The 23,423-nt window shown below is 35.5% G+C and overlaps 1 protein-coding gene across 8 annotated transcripts in view; it reads right to left on the bottom strand.

Annotated features, from left to right (window-relative positions):
• EMB3011 (RNA helicase family protein) overlaps positions 1–3,255 on the bottom strand; it is a 77,679-nt gene extending 74,424 nt beyond the window's left edge. For 3 of the 8 annotated variants that reach the window (XM_090008601.1, XM_090008605.1, XM_090008606.1), the window contains exons 1-2: positions 2,970–3,249; positions 2,578–2,610 (exon numbers count right to left, since the gene is read on the bottom strand). The gene's annotated coding sequence lies outside the window, so the exon portion shown is untranslated. Of the gene's footprint in view, positions 1–2,410; positions 2,475–2,577; positions 2,614–2,969 lie in introns of all 8 variants that reach the window. The other 5 variants (XM_090008602.1, XM_090008607.1, XM_090008604.1 and 2 more) reach the window with 3 other exon arrangements.
• Between the last annotated feature and the right edge of the window lie 20,168 nt (positions 3,256–23,423).

Raw genomic sequence — 23,423 nt, 5'->3', positions numbered from 1 at the left:
ATGCATTTACACCATACTTAACACAGGTATTTACCCAATTTGCAATTTGCATTGTTTTCAATGCGCATGGCTTTTCTAGCCGCAACAATACTTAGCAATAAGTAATCGTTATTTTCTTTTTTGTACCTACAAATCAATTAGTACATTGCAATATATATAACTCTAAGTATTTATGGTAATACAACTAAAATTGATAATTACATCTAAGCACAATCCATTTGTGAACACAAACTATGCACGTGCACGAGCGAAAATCGCACTAGCGATGTACATGATATCATAGTTAACTACGCACATTCACGCACTCTCAAGTGCATGTTCATAACACAAACTACGAAATCAAAAGCATATTTACAACGTATACAAAACCTATTTCGAAACAAAGTTTCAAACATGCATATCCGACTTTTGAAAACCCTTTTGAAACCTTGTTCGAAAACCACAATCAAAACTGGAATTCAATCTTACATAAACATTTCACCAAACACTTAGCTGGAAGCAAAATTCCCAAGACATAATCAAATTTCAAATTTATACAACATATTTAACAGTGTTAATACGCTGCATTGATCATGCTAATAACAAAAACAACGCATTTGCTAATTTATTTCATGTAAAACCATTGAATTAAGCATTTCTAAACCTAATTCGATATACATAACACTATGTTACGATACTTAAGCAAAGTATCATTAAGACACACTTGATTAATACCAAACAACAAGAACTTATATTCTACAAATTTAGCTTAGGAATCTCACATTTGTGATATGATGAAAAAGCGTAGTATAACTCGAAAAACTAGGAAGTCCCATGCAAACCGCAATAAATTTGTTGTGTAGGCAAAACACCAAATACTTAGTGTGCGACATGCAATACCAAGCAAACCACAAGCACCTTTGATGGCTTTCATTTATTTATTTATTTTTGTTTAAAGCCTGTAATCGGTTTTCCTTAACTCAATATATATATATATATAGCCAATAGGTCGTCGGATTCTGGCGACCTTTGTTTCTAAATCTAAAACAAAAACTCAGAAACCCTGCATCGAGAACAAAAAAAAACAGAGTGAGGTGGTAAAGAACCCCTCACCTTATGCCAGATCTGAGCCGTTGGTGGTGCTTTCGGGGTCTGCTCCCGGCATGAGAAAGATGGAGGGAAAAAACCCTTTTCCGTCATGAGGTCGCCGGACTCCGGAGACCCCTATTGACGGTTGTAAAACTCCCCTATCATAAGGTCAATTTTTTTCGGCGACCTTTGACACTGGTTCAATAAAAACAAAAAGAGGGGAGGAGGAGGCTCACCTTTGTCACAAGGCCCACAAGGGCACCCAGCACGCCCATTTCTTTTTCTTTTCCTTCCCAACTTCTCTTTCTTTCTCACCCCCACGTAACATAAAGCCCCTTACCCTTAACCCCCTATATTTTCTCTTTCATTTCTCAAACACAAAAGCTTACACTCCCTCTATCCTCTTTTTACCCCTATTCCTCTCTTCCCGTAAGTTCAAGAATCTCTCTCTCATTCGTATCAACTGGGTTGGTCAGAACCGCCTGAAACTTTCGGCCACCACCTCTATTTTTTTCTTTTTTCTTCATGTGCCCCCTACAAGGCCATCCCGACCGGTAGATCACCCAACCCTCCTCTCTTTTCGTTGAGCAGGACCTACCATCGCCGACGGGATTTTCAGCGAGCAGACCCACCACCCACTGCTAGTGGTGTGGCCTGCCCTTTTCTCTCTCTGTCCATTTTTCCGACAAGGATGCAGTGCCACCTGCTGTTTCCTATGCTACCTTCTTCAACCATCATCGACATCCTCATGTGAGTTTCCCCATCCTTTCTTATATTGTTTCCCTGTTCTTCTCACCATTTTGGGACTGTTTCTTCATAGCCAACCCTCACCATCCTGCTTTAGGATTTTTTGCGCAAAAAACTAGGATTTAAGTTTGCTATTTTTAGGGATTGACGCTACCCTGCAACCACCATTTATGCCCATTTTGGTGAATTTTTCTACTTTGGTTCTTCCTTCTTCTTATTTTCCTTTATATTCCCATTTTTCTTTTTAGTTTATGATTAGCACATTTGCCTAATCAAGGCTTATTTTGTGTTTTTATGCACTTCTCCTGCATTGGGATGCACGCCCAGCAGGGTAGGCTCGCCTACTCCTAAGGCCTCATGAAACCATAACCATTTGCTGATTAGGCAAATGAACAAACACTTGGTCTGTGACACGCAACACCAAGCAAAGCTCAACAGAAATAATTTAGCTGTGTGTTTCCACTGGTCTGCACACTGACCAATGCACATTCGCCATGATTCCATGAAAATCAATGCACATGGTTTTCAATGAATGTCGAAATTTCTTAGAAAACCGCCCTAAAAAGAATGAAATCTCTAAAGGAGGACATGATACCAATGAAAACTAGGTTGTTGCTGATGGCGGAGGTGGCGTCAGCTACAAGGAATGATTCCCAATGCTGAGAACGGCCACGCAAAACAAGGAAACCAAAACCAATGAAAATCAATAAAAATAACTCCTATTTGAAAAATAAGAACACTATAGGGATGAGAATTATTCACCTAGCACGCTGGTGTGACGCAAACGAGTCCAACCTGCTGGGCATAAAAAAACAAAGAAACCTTGTCAGGGTAGATAGGCTAGTGTAAAAAGAAAACACCCAACATTTTAAAATAAACTAGAAGAAAATTTATGATGACAAACAAAAAGAGATCAAAATTTGAAAGCAACATAAAAGACAGGAACTGCAAACCCTCTTGCTTGATGAATCGGGAAACGTACATATGAAAAAATAGTATGTGCTAAATGACCCTCAAATATAAGAAACCCAATACAGCAAGAATATGCAGACCATTGCTCACACCCCATATACTAACCGAAGGCTGATCGGAGGATGTAAAAAGGGGAAAATGAAGAAGACTGTGGAGAAGGAGGTAAGGAGGATGAACTTAACCTCACGCTGGAGTCTTCGAAGGTGAAAGACGAGAGGGGAGAGGCGAGGGGCGGCGGCTCCCTTGCTGGTCTCCTACCAGATAACCTGGTTATCGCTCGACTCCTGCCCAGGCGACAGTGGCGTCGCTGGTGTGACGTCGTGGGTCGTCATCGGGCCTCCGGCTGTGGTGGGGAGAGTTGCAGAGGTGAGGGAGATAAATGAGGGTAGAGGGAGAAGGGAGAGGAAAAGAGATGATAAGGGAGGTCGGCTGAAATGGAATGAGAAAGGAAGAAAAGGGAAGTGAGAGGGGTCGGGGGTGTGAAGTTACGGAAAAAAAGGTTTAAGGGGTGTTAGGGTGGGTGCCGACTTACGAACCGGGTCCCAAGTCGGGTCCGGTTTGGTTCCAATCTAAACGACCTAAAAAAATTAATACTAACCTAAACCTAATTAACTAATAAATTTTTATTTTAAAACAAAGCCATGATAAAAAATATAATATGATATTTGTTTTTTTGCATAAATTCCTTAAAATTTTATGTTTGGATTGATCCATTTGGGTCTAACCCATATAGAGTTCGGGTCTATTATAAAATCTTTAATTTTTCTTTCCAAACTAATTTTCTATATTTTATTCACATTAATAATTAATCATACTAATTTTTCAATAGTTCATGGTTTTGATACTTTCTAAAATCATAGTTTATTGATTAAAATATTTATCGAAATTTGTTTTATGACCAAAATATCCTTTTTAAGAAATTTTTTCGAAAATCATTGAAATGTATATAGTTAAGTAAAAACACCTCAAAAATATTTAGATGAGTTTGTGACTCACTAATACCATTATTCTGCATGATAATTTAAATATTTAACAATATTTTGTCTGAAATGTTTTTTAAAATACCAATTTGACCCTTGTTAGCCATAATTGATTAATTGAGTGTGTATAATACCAATACTTGCAAATAAAAAATAGAAACATATTTTTAATTTATCGATAAAGCCTAATTCTTTATTTATTTAAAATCTCAAAAATTTACAGGTTTTACACAATGTTTTGCTATCAAATGTCTTGTTTGTACCGTCTAGTGTTTGTTCCAATACTCGCAATAAGGACTTTGAAGTCAGGTTTTTACTGGGAAGGGTCACTATGGGAAAACACGATCGGGTTATATTTGATTGGGTCTTTGGCAAAGAACATAGCCTGTTTAAAATTTATGATTATGAGTTGAATAATTTTTTGTCTATTTCTACTTACATTGACAATGGCTTTAATATGGATGTTAATGTATGGCACCAAGGATTATGATATATCAATTAAAAAAAAAATAATAAAACTTTTTAAATTAAATTTAATGTCTAACTTTGAATAAACATCTTTTCACATATGTGAATCGTATATTTATGAAAAAATGACAATAAAACCATTTTCAAATGATGTAATTAGAGTATCTGGATTGTTAGAAATTATTCATTCAGATATTTGTAGCACTTTCAAGACCAAAACTCATAAAGGAAAGCAATATTTCATACCTTTTGTTGATGATTATTCAAGATATAGTTACATATATCTTATAACATATAAGTAAGAAGCATTAGAAAATTTTAAAAATATCATCAAAAAGTTGAAACCCAACTTGGTAAAAAGATTAAAGTTTTACGATCTGGTTGGGGATAAGAATATAAATCAAATGAATTTTTTGAATATTGTTAGGCTAATGAGATCAAACATCAAACTACAACATCAAAAATACCTCAACAAAATGGTGTGGTTGAAAGATATAATAGGTCTCTTCTTTATATGGTTAGATGCATATTGTCTAATGCTTCATTACCCAAGGTTTTTTTGAGAGAAGCGATACATACAATATATATGTAAATAGGGTTTCATGTGAGGCTATTGTCTTTACACCTTATGAGTTATGCACTGAAAGAAAACCAAACCTAAGTCATGTTCGTAGATGGGGATCAGTAGCTCATATAAATGTTATACAATGATCTAGAGATAAACTTGATAACAAATCTATACGGTTTGTTTTTATTGGATATCATAAAGGATCCAAATGTTATAAATTCTACCATCCTCATAAGGGTTTAATTGAAGATAGAGATGGCATATTCTTGGAAGATCAAAATATGAAACCAATTGTTTCTGAAATAAATGGAGACAATCCATTTGATCTTAACTACGACTTTGATGATCCACATGAATAGTTAGGTAATGATGAATCAATTGTTAGTAATCTCTCATCTTCTCATCGGACTCAAGTTGGCTGAAAAAGATCTAGAGTTCCTCTACCATACTTGGATGATTATTATGTCTACTTGTTAAAGAAATTATGTTATGTTGTAGACCTTGATGCCTAATATCAACTTTGTTATTGGCATCGTTAGTCACTACCAGATTAACCCTGGCAAGCAATGAAAATTTTATTTTGATATTTAAAATGGACTATAAACTTGAAATTGTATTTTCAAGATGATGCTTTAGAACTAACTGAATACTCTGATATTGACTTTACTGGCGGCAAAGATGATAGTAAATTCACTTCTCGATTTGTTTTTCTCCTTGGAGGAGGAACAATTTCTTAGTTATGCAAGAAAAAAGGTTGTATAGCTCAGCATACTCAGGAAGCTAAGTATGTTTCCTGCAATGTTGTTGTTACATTTACAGTTTGGATAAGTCACTTCATTAATGATTTGAAGCAGGATATGACCAATGTGCCAATACAACTTTATTGTGATAATCAATTCATCTCTCTTACGAATAGTGGGGTGAATAGTTCTAAAAGCAAACATATAATGATCAAATATAATTATATTCATGATATGATTGAAATAAATAAAATTACAGTCAGTTACTTATATACAAATGATATAATTATTGACCCTTAACAGAAGACAAATCAGAAAAGATGTTATCAAAACATGAATCATGTATGAGATTAAGATATGTCTAATGCGACATCTAGCTGGATGAGTAACGAAAAAAAACTCATTTCAAGAACCTTGATGTAAGTAAAATACTCCAATAGTAAAAGGTAAAATCTTGCATCATTATGCGGTTTACGCAGCCAAGTGGGTCACAAATGATCATGTTCATGCATTGAGAAGAGAGGTGGGCTAACTCTCGCTTTAACTCATGAACCACCCAGTCATGGGCCTATCCAAATAGACATGCAAAGCAGTTACCCTCCCTCTAAAGAGGAAAATCCATAGTATCCCAAATGTGCTAAGCAATGACTACCCTAGGGAGACATAGTGTGCCAGCAACTCTCCTTTATCAAGGAGTATTTCACTTAATATTGCATATAGAAAAGTATTGAAGAAAAAACCCGCCTTGAGGAATGTAACACATCAAATTTTAAGTCTCGAAATCATGGATTTTTTTTAAACACTTTTAAACTTTTTTATGAAATTGCAGCAAAAAATCAACGAGAGTAAAACTTGGAGCATTACTTTTCCTTTACATTCACATTTACATTCACCAAGGCATTTGAACTTAGAATTTTAGACATCCATAAATGAAACAAACGTTTTCACATGTTCATCATTAATAATAAGAAATATCAATTTATATATCAGAGTCCTTAGCAACTAATATGCTCTTATTTTAAAACTTCGGAGGTTTGGAAAAGGTATGACTCAGTACCCATCTCAACCTTTCGCCATCGCATATGAGTTTACTCACTTCCTAAAAAACACTAACAATTTGTAAGGTCAGACAAACATGTCTCAGCAGGGTCGATCAATACTAAACAAGTAATCTAAATTTCACAAGCAAAAAACTCTTCAAACTTTCATGCATATACCAATTCAAATATGATAAGGTTCAACAAGTATAACAAATATCTCAAATAAATATGTAATTACCAAAAGTTAACATTTATTCATCAATCATTCAACTTAGCCAAGTAAAATGCATGATTAGTTAAAAATGTATGAACTTACCAATGCATAAGCCCTTCATATGCATGTGATTTTAAAAACGTATGAACTTACCAATGCAGAAACCCTTCATATGCATGCATCAATTATTATCTTCAATTAACTTTTCTTTCTTATATGACGAATGTGATGCTTATTCAATGCACATACATTTAGGTTTCACTTATTAGTTTTATGGGTATGAACACAGGCATATACCTGGTGAAAGACCATGATACAGGAGTGTTTTCATACAAGGGTGACTTTGGTCTGACCGGACACCTTGCACAAGTCCAGGTGCAGGACGACAAGAGTGAGAGAGACTCCCAACACCACCTACTCGATACATCAGATTTTTTTCATGAGTTCTATACCCTCTACATTGTAGACTTTGGGGAGGTTTTTCCTATCTTTGTTGGTGGGGAAGGAGCAACCATTCATGCTCAAAAGATATTTCTACGAAGCCATTAATACCACTCATCATCTATTTGCAAGCAATTGCTTTAGTGTTATGGTTTTACTTATATGCATTAATTTCTTACATATGACACCATAACAAATTTCATGAAAATTGATTTGGCCATTTTGGGATCAATGAATGCAAGTTTTGAATAGGGTATTTAATCACCTACTCATGCCTCTTACTTAGTAAACATGTGCACATGTACATAATCATCATGATGAACTTTCATAGCTTTGCATGCATATCATCAATTATAATGAAGAAATCATACACATCACATTATGTAGTTTCAAAAATTTATTAACTAATTTTAGAGAATCCATTGAAAATTTAAAAAATCAAATTGCACTTTTTCATTTTTACTTTGAATACAATATGCCATAGAAAAATAATCCAAGAAATAGAACTTAATTTTTTTTTATAAAAAAAAAATTATTTGAGACTAAACCCTGTTTAGGAAAGATATAAGACAAACCCTATCATTTGCAGAAATTTTTTCTCAGTTTGGGAAATTTCTCCAGACCTACAGATAAATTTTTTCATAAAACCCTTTTTATAGGTTAATCTTATATATATAATCATTCACCCATATTTTTCTTGATTTATTTTGATCAGTCTTGGGTCTTTACAACCATCAAAACCGTGGGTTAGAATAGTCCTGCAGACAAAGTTGAAAACCTGTGCTATGTTGCAAGGGGTGTTTCGTCCATAAGACGGATCCAAACGAAGCAAAATAAGACTCTAAATTCAAGCCCTGGATGTGTAGAATACTTCAATATTTTTATTTGAATTTATTGGCTTTTTTATTACCAATATATCAAATTTTTTCTAAAAAGGCTGGGATAAAAAATGAGGGCAGGAAATAACAAGGTTCAAACTCATGCAAGATTCATCAAGAAAGAACATGACTCAAGGTAAAATACATAAACTCATGAATTTTGATGCTATAAATATGATAACATCATCATATAATGCATACTTGTATGGATTCATGCTAATATTTGCTAGAACAATAGCATACATTAATCAAAAACACAAATTTATCAAGAAACATATCATGCATGCTTACATCTATGCAAGAATCGTACAAAACCTTAAATAATTATAGATCATGAAACATTTATGTAATGGCATACTATTCAATAATTTTAAACATAAAATAATCTACCCTATATGCTCATATCATATTTCTTTAACAAAAACATCTATAACCCAACATCGAGGATCAATTCTTGAACCAGTCCCAAATTTATGAAAATCTTAACTCAATCTGACTGTTACATAAGCTATAAATTTGTTTATGTATAGTAGACATATCTAAAAAAAATTCAAATCATAACAAATTTTGTCAGCTTTTCAATGTCGTAAACCATTCATAAAAACTCATCCGTATGAGGGAGTTATGAATATTTTCGGGAAGACCTACATTTTTATGTTTTGACTATCACAAATTTGTGCTCATTCTATGATCAAAGCCCAAATTTTCACAGTAGATGCAAAATTTTGTTAGCTTTACAACGTAATAGACCATTCATTAAAAATCCTTCAGACGAGGCTACCATTTTTTTTTTGATAAACCCGAATTCAAAAACATATGATTTCTCATGAAAATGACCACAAAAATCCTTCAAATTTTTACAGAACATTAATATTATCATAATCTACTAACCCAAATCAAATTATTCGGAAAAGCAATCAAGTAACACACATATTTTACAGCTTTTATGATTTTTTTTTAGGAAATCAATTTGATAGAAAACAATTTTTAGAGGAGTTTTCTTTCAAAAACCCCTTCCAACCACATGATTCGACAACCCTAAACCAAACCCACATGTGGGGTCTGTACTTATAAAAAATTAAAAGAATTCATACACATGAATTCTGAATTACATGTAGAGTATAGAACTCCCTACCTTAATCAGATTCTCAAACATAGATCGGCCTTTGTCTCCCAGCTTTAAACCTTAGAGGAACTTCAATGACTGCTGAAAAAGCTTCAAGAAAGAAGAAAGAAATATGAGAAAAAAATATGAAAAAAGAGAAAGAATAAGAATAAGAGAAAGATGGAGAACTAACCTTGTTAATCCTCCTCATGAGGGCCTCTATTTATAGATGTACTTAGACATGAGTTGCATCTTCAATATAAGAGGTTAATGTATATTAATATATATTTTAATAAAAAACTAAATAAATTATAGGTCCTAAGTTATTAAATTTCAAAATTAACTAAGCTAGTGAAGAAAAGTATATACTTCCTACCCTGGTTGGGCTCTAGTAATATGATAACCTTCCGAGAGGCCTATAGACCCAAAGACTTATCTAAATTCAATGTTTAAATAGTTGATTCAATAGCTATCAAAACACAAATCATTGTGGTGGTCTTAGATTTAATCATACACATACAGATCGGTAAAAAAAATTAGTTGACATTGAATTTTTTTTTTTGACCTATAATTAGGTATGAACTTTAGTCGATGATAAAATGCTCAAATCAACATCAATTTGGGCATGTAAATAGTCGATTTTAATGCCCTAAAAATGAGGAACATAAATGTTGAATCCAATTTAATAGATAAATCTACTTATCAACCAAAATTTCTGTCAAAATAAAATAACATTTTTCAAAGTGTCCGACCCTATGGGTTGTAAGACCCACAAATTTTCAGTAAAATTTTTGAATAAATTCATGAGATATTTTATATAAATATAGCATGTGAACCTGAAATATGAAATGAATAGATTTCAATGAACCATTTATACTTATGACGTTCGTATAAACACAAATCTATGCTCAATCAGTCAAGGAGCAATAACTTTATCTCTGAGTACAATTAGAAGATTTCAACGAGCCAACATTCTTAGTTTTGTCGATACAAAGAACATGATGTACTCATAATTTTTTGTGAAAAATTTCGACGAAACTCCGAAAATGTGCAGGACCTATAAAAATATCTGGCGGGTCTCAAAAAATTATCTCACCAAAAATATCTTGTGGGCCTCACATAAATATCATATGGAATTAATTAGGTGGGCTCCACAGGGATATAGAAGTCATTTTGTTGCTTTATGCCCAAGTTTGGGTCTTCAATCAAGTAAGGGGTTTTGGATCAGATCCACATCACATGTGGATCCAAGATTCATATTGTTGCCTATAACTAAGAGGTGACCCCTCATGTTAGAAAATTTTTTAACCCTCCCCCTCTCTCTACCTCGTTCTCTCTCTAAAACCTCTCCTACATAACCTAGCCCACTTGCGGTGAGCTTGGACCTGCTTAGCCCAGGCCGAGCTCAGTTGGTCAAAACCCACTTGACCTACCAGGTTAGCTTTTCTCTCTCCTCTTTGGTTTTGGTCTTAGCCCAGGTCAAACCCACTTGACCTAGTCTTAGCTTAGTTAGGGTGGGATTAGACCCACTTAACCCAATTTGAACACAATTTGGACATGACCCCTTGGTCATGTCGGCATGATCTTCTAAACCCTTTTTTGCCCAAACCTAACCCATATGACTAAACATAACCTAGTTGAGGTAGGTTCAAACCTTGTTGGACCTAAGCTTGGTCCAAACCGGATCTTGATTTAAACTGTGTCGGATCATCTTTCCGTTGAAAGCCGTAAGAGACACTCTTAATTGTGACTGTACCAGACATAAAAGACATGCTAGCCACGACTTAGGAGTGTCTCAACCACCTCATTGGAGTACCGTTGCATATCTTGGTAGTTTTGCACACCAAACCGTGCCAAAGTTCTACTCTTCCCGATATATATGTATTTGCTTATGCTTTTAAGATTATTGTCACGTCGAACGATGCCAAGACTCTTGTTTTCTTCAAATATATATGTATTTGCTTTCTGCAAGTTATTTAGTTTAATTTTCTTTGCCGAACATTACATATGCTTTCATTTACGCCGTCATGCTATATCTCATAGGCTCGTACTTGTATTACATGTAGCTACACATAAATGAGCATTCAAATGAAGATCAACTTCTATCGTCAATGTGATACTATATGTTGTACCTCGATTAAGATTCTAATTGATGAAAGAAGCCCCTATTGAAAAGGCTTCACTCTGGTGTAAAACTATTTTTTCGTAACAACTAAGTCACTTGCACATGGATTAGCTAAGGCCTAAGGTTCCAATGAACCCCAATAGATGTGAAGTACATACAATGGTGCACATCTATCATCGAGTTAAGCATATTGTTTCTTCCATCAAAGAGAGGAAGTGCTGTCGAATTTTCTGAAAAAATGCTCACTGAGCTTAAAAGAACGCAATGCTTTCTCCATCAAAGAGAGAAAGTGCTGCCAAAATATCTGAAAGAAGCTCAACAAAGCTTAGAAGGAGCATAGCACATACTTCGTCAAAGAGAGGAGGTACTGCCCAATTCCTGATAAAGTACTTTCTATAAGTAGAAAATATCATCATGCTTCCTCAGTTAAGCAGAGGAAGTGCTGTCAAAATGTTTGGCAAAATACTTGCTTGAACTAGTTTGAATGGTACGATGATGCCCATGTTATAGGAACGCTGTCGGAATGACTCATTCCACCTTTGCCTGTAAGGCCACCCTACTCATAAAGGTCAGTGCGCCAGAGTAGTTGTTATGCCTTAACTAGGACAAGTGCTCGTTGTGGCTATATATACTGAGCAGTCGTTCCGAAGTGATCATGGTATATGCATGCTCATGTGAAATACAATTATACAACAAAATCCATAAGGGTCAGAGTGTCAGAGTTCGTTGTCCACCCGAAAGAGGTGAAGCGCTTGTGAAAGGCTGTAGATGCCAAGAGCGAAGTTATGCATGAATATGAATAAAACTTAATGATAGTTCCTGGACCACATGGTTGGATCGTGCTTCAGAATACTGAATGGGGTTGGGGTACATATTCCCTTAGTACAAAACACATTGGTTGCTCAAGTGGCATTTGAATATCCTATAAAGAATGGTTATACCGCCGAACCCCTTTAGGACTTATGCTAGCCATGGCAGACGATGATGATATAGTCGGGAGTGACACATATCTATTATGAACCAAAGAGTTCAAGAGACCTCTTCGTCACTCAGGAGGTTTGGAGGTTGGGTTATTCTTAAGATCTGAGGATCGAACCCCACTACTGTAGTAGAGGATGCTTATGAAATGACCTAGTGGAGTTATCTCAGTATGAGTTCCACCACCCCATTATGGACAGGGTCATCAGGCCTCTGAGGTATCTAAAACAATGGAATAGTAAACCCTCAGATGACTTCGTTGATGCTGAAGTTAAGTTCTCATGCGTACCAGGGGGTGAACGAGTTAATATCGAAACAATACATTAGTTTTAGGTTCAGAAATGTATGAATGCATAAATGAATGTGTGTTGTTCTGATGATTTTTACACAACCTTGTGAAAGGTGTTGAGATCAATATACTACTGGACCGATAGGACAAAGACCCGTGTTGTATATGCACGACTAAGCTAAACTCTCGTTTGGATTCATGGGATACAAATGTACCAAGTCTTGGAGATTTGAGCTTGATGTTTCAATTGAGGCCCTGAAGAGGCTTATGTGATGTATATCAAGTCGTGGAAACTTAAGCGTAATATTCTAAGCATGACCCTGAGGAGGCTTTCGCAATATACGATAAGTCATGGAGACTTGAGCGTCATTATTGCGAACTGTAGCCCTAAGTGACCTGTGTATTTTCACGAGTTTATACTTGATTTTCTTTGAATGCTTTCCTACCAAACCAACAAATGTTCTCACCCCGTTTAATGGGGAATACATGTATCAAACCTGCGATGCAATATGCAGAGCAAGGCGTCATCAAGTTTCGGGGTTTCTCCAAAAAGTGTTGCACCGCTTCCTTTATAAAAAATAGTTTCATAGAATACTGGTTTTCTAAGCAGTGATGTTTATAATAAACAACTCATTTTTATAAATGGAATAAATTGGTGGTCAATGAGTGCTTGGCCACATACCCATGACTTGCCCGATGTTTTCTAAAATCGATGACTCATTATCATCAATTTCTACTGCTAAAAACCTTTTCAAAGTTTCACTGCAAAAAGAAAAAAAAGAACTCCATGAATTTTTGACCAAGTAATATTTTGGAGATTTGGGGTGTTACATGGGTCCAATCCAATGATATATAATTTAAATTATCCTAAGTTACATCCAATCTAATCTATCCCTAAATTGATCTAAATGTTATGGATCATATCCAACTTAATTGAGTTTGATCCAAATACCATTAGTTAAATCCACTACCTAATTTAATGTTCAAATATATATATATATATATTTTATGATTAAATTCTCACTTTATGCCTAATTAAATTAAAATCCAATTCTTTACAAATTCAAATATGAAATTAGATTAAATGACTCTGAACTAGGCTTAAATGTAAATAGATTTCATCTATAAAATATTGAATTTTTATGTATTTAAATTATTTATTTTAAATATTTCTTAAGAGATTAATTCAATTTTTTCAAAAATAATTTTAAAAAAATTGAAACTCGATAGGGTCGATGAAACCCTTGGGCATGTAGGGGTGTCTCTTATACTTAAATTTTTTTGCCTAAGTCCTATATACTCTATATTCAATGCAAATTATCACTATCTAGACTGTTTAATTTATTTTCTGAAAATGATGTTTTCTCAAAAAAGAACTTTGAAAGCGATCTCTATCAGGGTCAGCAGGACCAGTGTCGTTTTGAGTGTTTTATTTTATTTTATTTTTTGTAGATTATATTTCAAATTCATGAAACTAAATATAAATTTATTGAGTTTATATTACATACATATCGAGTTATTTTAATTTCATCTGAAATCCTATTTGACTTTATTTCTGTAAAATTTATCAGTTATTTTATTAAATTCTGATCTTTTTCATAAATTTGATTCTGATTGCGAATTTTATAAAAAATCAACTCAAATCAACTTTAAGTTTTCATAATATGTCTTACAATTTCTTTTAGGCTAATTTATATTTTAACACTTCTTTCTCATAAAAGTTATTATTTATTAAAAATACCCCCAAGAATCACATGTATTATTTCAGATCTAAATTTAAAATTATAAATTTAATTTCAACAAAAATACATTTTATTATATTTTTTAAACTTAAATTCTTATTCGATTATGTCTTAATTTAGATTTGAATCAAACTCAAATCTAATTATAATATTTAAGACATATTTATTAAATTAAAATTTAAATTCAAACCTGATTAAAAATTGAAACCCTGATTTAGAATATTTTTTCTTTGAATTATAAGTAAATTTTCATCTTAATCTCAAATAATATTTTAGCTTTAATTCAATGTTATTTTCCATAAAATATCAAAATTTTGCAGGTTTTACATCCTTCCCTCCTTAAAAAAAATTCGTCCTTCAAATTTAAATATGATTATATATCGACAAAGTTCAGAATGTCTTATGTTTATCATTTATTTGTTTAATAACTATAAAAAATTTATGGGTATTACAAGGAAGAACTTTTGTTGATCTATACTCTCTGCTCTTCTCTCTCTCTTCATATGTGCTCTATAGGGTTTGTTGATTTCTTCATTTCTAAAGTTCATGTGAAACGAGAAATGTGATATATATGTGTGTCAGAAGCAAAAGTGCAAAATGTAGACAATATAAACAAAAAATGTTATGAGTTTACATTAATTACAACTAAAATAAATAAATAATTTGAATAACACATATCTCAACTTTTGCATTGAAAAAAAATCTTATCTAAAAAAAACTTACAATAGATGTATGAAATCATGCTTCTTAAATAAAAAAGTAGGTTTCCCATGTGATGTGAAACAAGTTTCTCACTCGATGGAAAATGGGTTTTCCATGTTTTTTTAAAAGTTTTTCACAACTAATAGAAACCCATAGTTTCTGGTTTCAAAAACCAGTTTCCCACACAAACTTAGAGTTTTTGGTAACTCTACTTTGACATCCCAACATTCTCCAAAGCTCAGTCCATGCACACTCAAAATTAATTCCTAATAGGGTGCTTGTTTCATGCCCTTTCCTATGTAAGATAATCTTTTTATAGGAAATATGATATTTTTCCTATAATGGGTGAAACAAACATGTCTGCGAGAAATATATAGTGGGACCCATACAATAAATGCAAAAGCCTGCTTTTCTCTAAAAATGGGTTCATAACTTCGTATTTTCCCAAAGCACTTTCCCTCCAAAGTGGTCAGATCAAAGGAAAGAGGCTTCTCTTAAGCGGGACTGTGAGAGTGTAACAAACACCTCCTAACTATTGGAAAAGGTGCTGTTGGCAGCTCATTTCTGGTGTATGTGTGTTTGTTTCCCATTTTACATTAACCTAAAAAAATCTCATTTTCTCCTTGTTTGTTTCCCAACATATTTTCTATTTCCGTTTTCCTCATTGGCAACCTTGATTTTTAATGACATCTCAAAGCACCCTAAATTCATTAATGTGACATTGTTTAATCAAACCGAATTGCTAAATACCCTCATTATAAGTTGCTTATTGAATCTTTTAATGAAAGAGTGTAAGTTATGTTATTTGAACAGAAAAGGATACGTTCATCGTTTTACACTTCAGGCGGATATTTGGAATGCATCAAAGTAAAATAGGCGGTTAAATGTAATAATTAAAGTGTTGGGGTGCTTTTTTGTAAGCAGCAGATAAGTCAGGTGGCTGTTTGTAATTACCATGCATTGTTACGACAATGGTAATATTGTATTATCTTGCTTTGCAGTACAATTTGGTCCGAATCAAGCCAGTTCAAAGAGTCCTCACCTGGACTAATTTGAGTTAGTCCAGATCCAGAAATAGACCTATTCAAATTTGAAACCCTTGCACGGATGTGGGTATCCATGTATTAAACTTGGTTTATTCAGATCTCTGTGTGCACGATACGTATTAGACTTAGTTTATTCAGATCTTTGTGTGCATGTGCATGTATTAGACTTTAGTTTATCCAGAGAATGTGCAATGCCCCCACATAATTAAGACTAGCAGGCTAGAAGCAGGATGCCAAGCTTGATCGATGAAGTGGGTTCACAGCATAGGCACAATTATCGCTGATATTTTGAAATGGTGTTTTAGCCGTTATTTTGCAGTTAAAAACGTGATATTTCCAAAACTTCACTTGCTTTAAAAATATGCCATTTTTAACCCATACTGACACGGTAAAAACATTTTTTTCAACCATTTTCTATTATTTATATGCTTATCATAGATATATATTATACAACTTCATATATAAATAGTTTCCCAAGATTTTCTCAAGAGAACCCTAATTTTTAAAAAATAGCACCAGATGCAATGCTTGGTTTCACTGTTCATGCATGTTTGATCTGTGGAGGTCCTTTGTGGCTAAGACCTCAGCCATCAAATAGTGTTCCTGTGAAAAATATGTGTGCTCGTGTTACAAACATATAAATGACAAGATTTCTGTATATGATGAGCAAATGTGTTGGTGGTCATTCTTCTTCTTTTTTCTCTCTTTCTCTCTCTGGACTGCGACCAAGCTGATTTGGGGTATCCACGTGTTTAGCAATGATAATGATTCTTTGATTCAACAATAAAAAAACGGATGAAATTAGGGAAAAGAAAATAAAAGAAACTTATTGAGAGCAAGGTGTCAAATATGATGTATAGCTACACAATCCAAAGGATATAGCATTTTTGACATGAATAAAATCGCCAAAGATCTGAAAGTTTGGCCAGGAAAGCAATTCGGTGCCTGTTTCTGCCAATACTTCCATCACCATCCCTCAAGTTTAAAAGTTGCAAACTTGTCCTGGCAGCCATCCATTCACCACAAGAGAACAAAAGGAAGTGATGTTGACAATAACGAGAACAGCTGATTCATGCTGAGGAAAGAAGGCAACACTTAAAAAGAAAAAGAAAAAAAAATCACATTCCCTACATAAATATACCAATCAAATCTCAAAACAGTAAATCAAACACCATAAAAGTTTTGCTGCTTCTCATTGTTCATCAACATCAACACTAAGATTTCATTGAGAGAGAGAGAGAGAGAGAGAGAGAGAGAGTCACATTTGCTACACAATCAACAATGAATCCCAGAAAAAGTAATCAAACACCATAAAAAATTTATTGCTTCTCATTGTTCATCAACAGTAAGATTTCAGAGAGAGAGAGAGAGAGAGAGAGGCTACGTGACTGATTGGATTGATCTGGGGAGCTCCCATGGGCATGTCTCACAAAACCCATCTGTTGCTTTCTCCATCCTACCCATATTTATAGGCGAACGAGCATGTAGGAAGTAGCAGCGCCACTATGGACATGCACCATGTCCATGAGCCTTTAATGGCCTTAATTAAGTATGACAAATCCTACTCTGCGAATCTAAGATTGGGTACCGAGTTATTGCCGGCAATAACATTCTGATATGCCGCCTGGTTGTAGGCCAATAATGAGGCTGTCCTATAAATCTCACCGCCCCCCTTTCCTATCTAGCCTTGATTATATCGAGATCATGAAAGAGCCACCTATTAACCTATGCCCTACAAATCTAAGCCTGGGCATGAAATGCTCTACTACTAATTCACCATTCAATGGCATTGATTAGAGTGAGCAATGATGATGGTTTCTATGGATTCCCAAGTTGTGCTTCGGCGCCGACCTGCTCTCATTATTTTCTGTGGCATATTTCAGGAAAGTCCGTGCCTCACAGTGGGAGGAGAAGTGGGCAAAGTTTCTCAAGGAAAATTAGGTTGGTGATGGTGATGACAATGAGGCCAAGCCTTCCGGGAATAACGCCTACCCATTTGGGCATTGGGCTCCCCCTCTTTTCGGTTTAACTCTTGATCCTCATCCAATCATCCTTCACGTAAAGGCCTTTTCTGTCCTTTAGACTGTTCTTGTTATGGCTTTCATGTCCCTAGAGTCTTAATTGCGTTGGCTTATGAAAATATCGACATAAAATCACGTTTTTCTTAAGATATTTATGGTTGACATTAGGGCTGTGAACGGGTCGCGTACCCGACACATTAGGGTATATCTGAACCCGCCCAAATAACAAATCATCGGGTTCAGGTTTTGTCGGGTCACACAAATGGAATCTCAGGCCTGGACCTGCATAGTTTCAAATTTTTTATTAAAAAATTCATATAAAATACTCGGGTCAGGGCGGGGTGCCCAGTAAAAAAGCCAGGTCAGGTTGGGTGGGTACTAACAAAAATCATGATCCTAACCTGTGCTGCGTATTGTTTAAGTCAGGTTTGGGTTGACCCGAATATTATTCAGGTCGGCATTTTTCATGCACCCATACCCGGGTATTCGGGTTCTGATTGAGTCAGATATCCGATACAAACCCTGACAGCCCTAGGATTATTACAAGAGTTTGGATTTGGTAATTTTTTTTAACTCCAATGAGTTGAATGGCCAACCATATATGAGCTGTATATTTTCTAGTACCATAGTGACAAATATCGCGAGATTGATGACAAATCTTGCGATAATATTGCGAAAAATTATCTAAGTTAAAAACAGTACTTTCACGTGATATTATCAAAATACCATGATTTTTTGTCAAAACATAAATACTGTGATTTAAACACGATATTTACATTTTTTAATGGTTATTTACCATGAAAAATCGGTGTGTTTTTTATTTTTAAATAATTTATTTATATTTTCTTATATTTTTTTATATTTTTATTTCTGAGATTTTGCCAAAAAATGCAAGATTTTAAAAAAAAATTCAAATTCTCACAAGTTTTTAACTGCTGATATTTTGCCGTTTTTAACTTTTGTCACTATGTCTAGTACCTTGTGAAATCCACCATTTGGATATGATTAGAGCTGGTAAACAAGCCAAATGAGCCGAGCTCGAACTGTTCAAGCTTCGATCATTTTTGTGGTGAGCCAAAATCAGTTTCGAACTTACAGGTGCTAAACAAGCTAAGCTTGAGTTGGCTTGTTTATATATATATATATATATATATATATATATAATACAATGTTTCAGAGCAAAGAATATCGAGATTATAAAAATATATATTGTTGCAGAGATGGAAGCAGTGGGATTTTATCTTTAAGCCTATTGTTTGCAAACCAAATTAATACCTCAACTATTTGTCCTACGCTATACGATATGATACAAAATAAATTTATTACTGTTTAATGAGCTTGATATGAGCTGAGCTAAACATCTATTGTTTATATTGGGCTTGCTACCCAAGTTTAATTTACGACTTTGAACGAACTCTTTATGAACTGAATATGACCCGAGCCATGAGCGGCTCAGCTTGTTTTGCAGCTCTAGACATGAATGATTTTTTTTGTTTTAATTTACAACCCCAAAGAAACCCCACCCGGCATGAAGACCTGGTTGTGCTGGCTCAGCCTGCCATACCTATGGTCAGCGTAAAACTCCGAGGCTAGGACCCCTGCCCCCGGAGACTATGCTAAATATTGGCTTGCATTGAGGGACAACACCCATGAGAATCGAACCTTGACTGCTCGTCTAGCCGCCAAGGCCCCAACCCACTACGCCACCCCCACTTGGAGCAGATATGAATGACTTCTGGATATGAGGATTTATGCCTCTGAAAATGGTGACAGTGAGCGCTTTTAGTCGTGGCGTGTGGAAACGGCTCACATATAGGTTGTCTCGTGAGTGGAATCCCAGATTCGGATGTTATCTATGTGATACTGATCAGTCCTATGAGAATAGAGACTTCAAAAAGTTTGAGTTGGACATGAATTCAACTCGGACCAAATCATATATATTTACTTGATTCCAATCCAGACCCAGAAAGATCCAGCTATGCATGTTCCGGAGTTCAACATACATGGTTTCAAATATCTTTCCTTTAGAAAAAACATGGTTTCAGATATCCATCATGATAATTAGGGGTGTCAACAAGTTGGGTATATATGACCCAACGCTGGTCGATACTGGGCCCGATAGGGTCCAGGTTTGGTATGAAAGAAGGAGGTTTGATTAAGAATTGGGTTGGACTTATAGAGAGTGATCAATAAACAGACTGGGTATGGTTTATGAAATTTTGTGTCAGACCCAGATCCGATTAGGATCTGTAACTTTTCAATGTATATATATATATATATATATATATATATATATATATATATATATATATATATATATATATATATATATATATATATATATATATATATATATATATATATATATATATATATTATTTTACTGGGTATGAGCTGAGTCTGGTTTATCTAATTCTAATTAGACCGGATTATGGTTCTACCTTTAGTAGGTCCGCAGACTTGGGTCAAGATCCGGTACTTACACCTCTTAGTCAATATCTGGGTCTGGACCCACCCATTTTCTGGTGGGGATCCAATCCATTGACACCCTACCATAATATGTCCATGCCCAATTTCGACCAGGTAGGAACTCCGACCCATCTAAGCAGATACATATGCTGTTCAGGGTGAGGTATGTCAAGTCTTGATGGGCTATAAATGGGCTGGATCTGTGTGAGATGCCTGACCTGACCTGAACCACGGTGGCCAGACATTGGTATAAAATGAAGCCCTGAATGATATTCTTTCGGGTTTGGGTTGACAAAAATATTACTTGGTTCGCGTTTGAGCTGTGATTTTTTGTCAGGTAACTTGACCAAACCATAGTCAATCTTAAACTATATGAGTTCTTAAGTAAACATGCATATTTTAAATACTCTTTAAATTATACAGGCTGAGTTTGGGAACTCACTTTCTCGACCCCGCATAACCCAAACCCAAACCCAAACCCGACTTACCCTGTCAGATTTCGGTGCACCCAAATTTGGGTTGTATACCTGACCTGTTAGCTCTAGATGGTGAAGCAACCATGACGGGTATGCCACAGATCAACATAGTGGGGCTGTCAATTGCTTGGATACTGATTTGGGCCGACCCAAGTCTACCTCTTTCTGTACCTGGATCCGCTAGATGGTGAAACAAGCTGGTCAAGTCTTGTTTGATTATTCCAAAGCCAGATCAAGATCCAATCTAGGTTTTATGAAGATTTTTTTTTATGATAAATAGCCGATAAAAACATATGGCGTCTAAAACACGATATTTATGTTTTTGATGAAAAACTCGAGAGAAATTACCATTTTTAACTTTCTGGTAATTTCTTGTGAGATTTTCACTATGCCGTCGGCGAGTACACGCAGCTTCGAACTTGCAGCAAGATTCTCCTAGTGGATTTCGAACTGTGATCGTCCCACTACAGGTGACAAACCATGGCCTTCCCCTAACTAGCAAGGAGGAGTCCTCGTGGGCAAGCTCAATAAAATCATTGACGTATAAAAATTCTAAAACTACAGGAAATATTTTAAAAAATAATGAAAACGTAAACATTATGGAAAAATAGAAGATATTAAATTGTAATATTTTCAGAATAGGTCTCTGTCGAAAAAATATTTTCAGAATAGGCGATCTTTCTAAAAGTACTGATTTTCGTTGATATTTATCAGTTCTGGCTTTTGAATAATTTTTTTTTTATAGGCAAGCTGGGGGTTAGGCAGACTCCTACCGATACCATTGGGATTCGAACTTGCAACCTCCCAACACAAGGTGACGTGCAGTATCTGGCTTCTGAATATATTGCCAATATTTGTGAGATGGGTCTGGACATGACTAGATACGCCGGATCCGGCATGAATCTATCCCATCTGGATTCAAGCCCTTTCTGTGCATTTTGGACTCCTTGGTACTATCAGTGCTCTGATTTGTTTTCTCCCGTCTGGAATAGGGATGGCAGTGGGGCGGGGCGGGGCGGGGGACAAGGTCTCCACCCCCGCCCCGCCTCAAGATTTTATCCTCCATCCCCGGCGGGGAATGGATTTTATCCTCCATCCCCGCCTTCATCCCCGTTTCATGTCCTTCATCCCTGGTTCAAACGGGGATGAGGTGGGGCGGGGCGGGGCGGGGATATTGCGGGGAAAAGTGGTCGGGGCGGGGAAAAGTGCACATCCATCCCCGCCTCCACCCCCGGATGGGGATGGATTTTAACCTTCGTCCCCGCCTCCATCCCCGGTCCAAACGGGGCGAGGCAGGGCGGGCCCCCGCTTTCCCCCGGTCCACTGCCATCCCTAGTCTGGAAAGCCAGTACAAGCCCTGGACGAGTTGTTGGATCCAGAGCGTGCAATTGTAGGACCTGTTCTCAAACCACCGTACACCAGGCGTCCCTTTTGAGCTCTCCAGCTTTTTATAAAACTTTTAAAAGAGCTCATTTTTTATTTTTTTTATGCAGCAGCGCTACATGCTTATATGACCATCCATCTCGAGACATGGCACCCATCTCGAGAAATGCCAAAATGAGCGGTTGTCAAGCAGGTCGTTGCGGTGGGGCCTTGACAGTTCAATCACTAATAAATTCTCGGTAAGATTTTCATAATTTTCACTTCTCTTGGTGTTCCTGGAAAGCTCCTTGCAATAATTGAATCAGCGCGTGGCAAGAGAGTTTTTTTATGCATCAACTACATCAAACTGTTGCAAACCTGAGTTAGAAGTGGGGAGTTAATTTGGGTCAAGCAAGCATCACCACTCCTTCAATGAAAGATAGACTGTCTTGATTTCTCCATTTGTCAATTGATAAGATTGACATAAACAAACCCCATACGAAAGTCGAACACTCAATTATTAGAGTATGAAGGATCTTGACCATTTGACTAAATATGGAAGAAAATGATCTTGTTTTGTACATCTGTTGAAAAGAGATGTCTTAAGCAATCAGAGAAGCACTTTGATAAACAGATTTGATCTTGAGTTCTTCATTAAGGTACAAGTGATTGTTCTATTAGACAACAAAGATTATACAACTCAAATTTTTTAAGAAAACGAACAATGAAAATAAGATAAAATCTGTTCCCCAGATTTTGCTGACTGTATATATATATATATATATATATATATATCATGAGGTTATGTGGCCTTCAGTCATAGATATGTTCAACATGCTCCAAATTTTAAGGATCAGCTCTTGAATCATGTTTTTTCAATGGGAAAAAGTGATCTTACTAACTTTGGTGTTGGAATCCAGCTATCCAAACGCTGACCTCCACTTAACAGTGCAAAGTCCATGAGGTTTAAATTTACTTTAAAAAATAAAAAA

The sequence above is a fragment of the Nuphar pumila genome, chromosome 6 (genome assembly GCF_984573655.1).
Source record: "Nuphar pumila chromosome 6, dmNupPumi1.hap1.1, whole genome shotgun sequence".
NCBI classification, from domain to species: domain Eukaryota; kingdom Viridiplantae; phylum Streptophyta; class Magnoliopsida; order Nymphaeales; family Nymphaeaceae; genus Nuphar; species Nuphar pumila.
The sequence above is the reverse complement of the archived record's forward strand: the minus strand, read 5'-3'. Positions and strand labels throughout refer to the sequence as shown.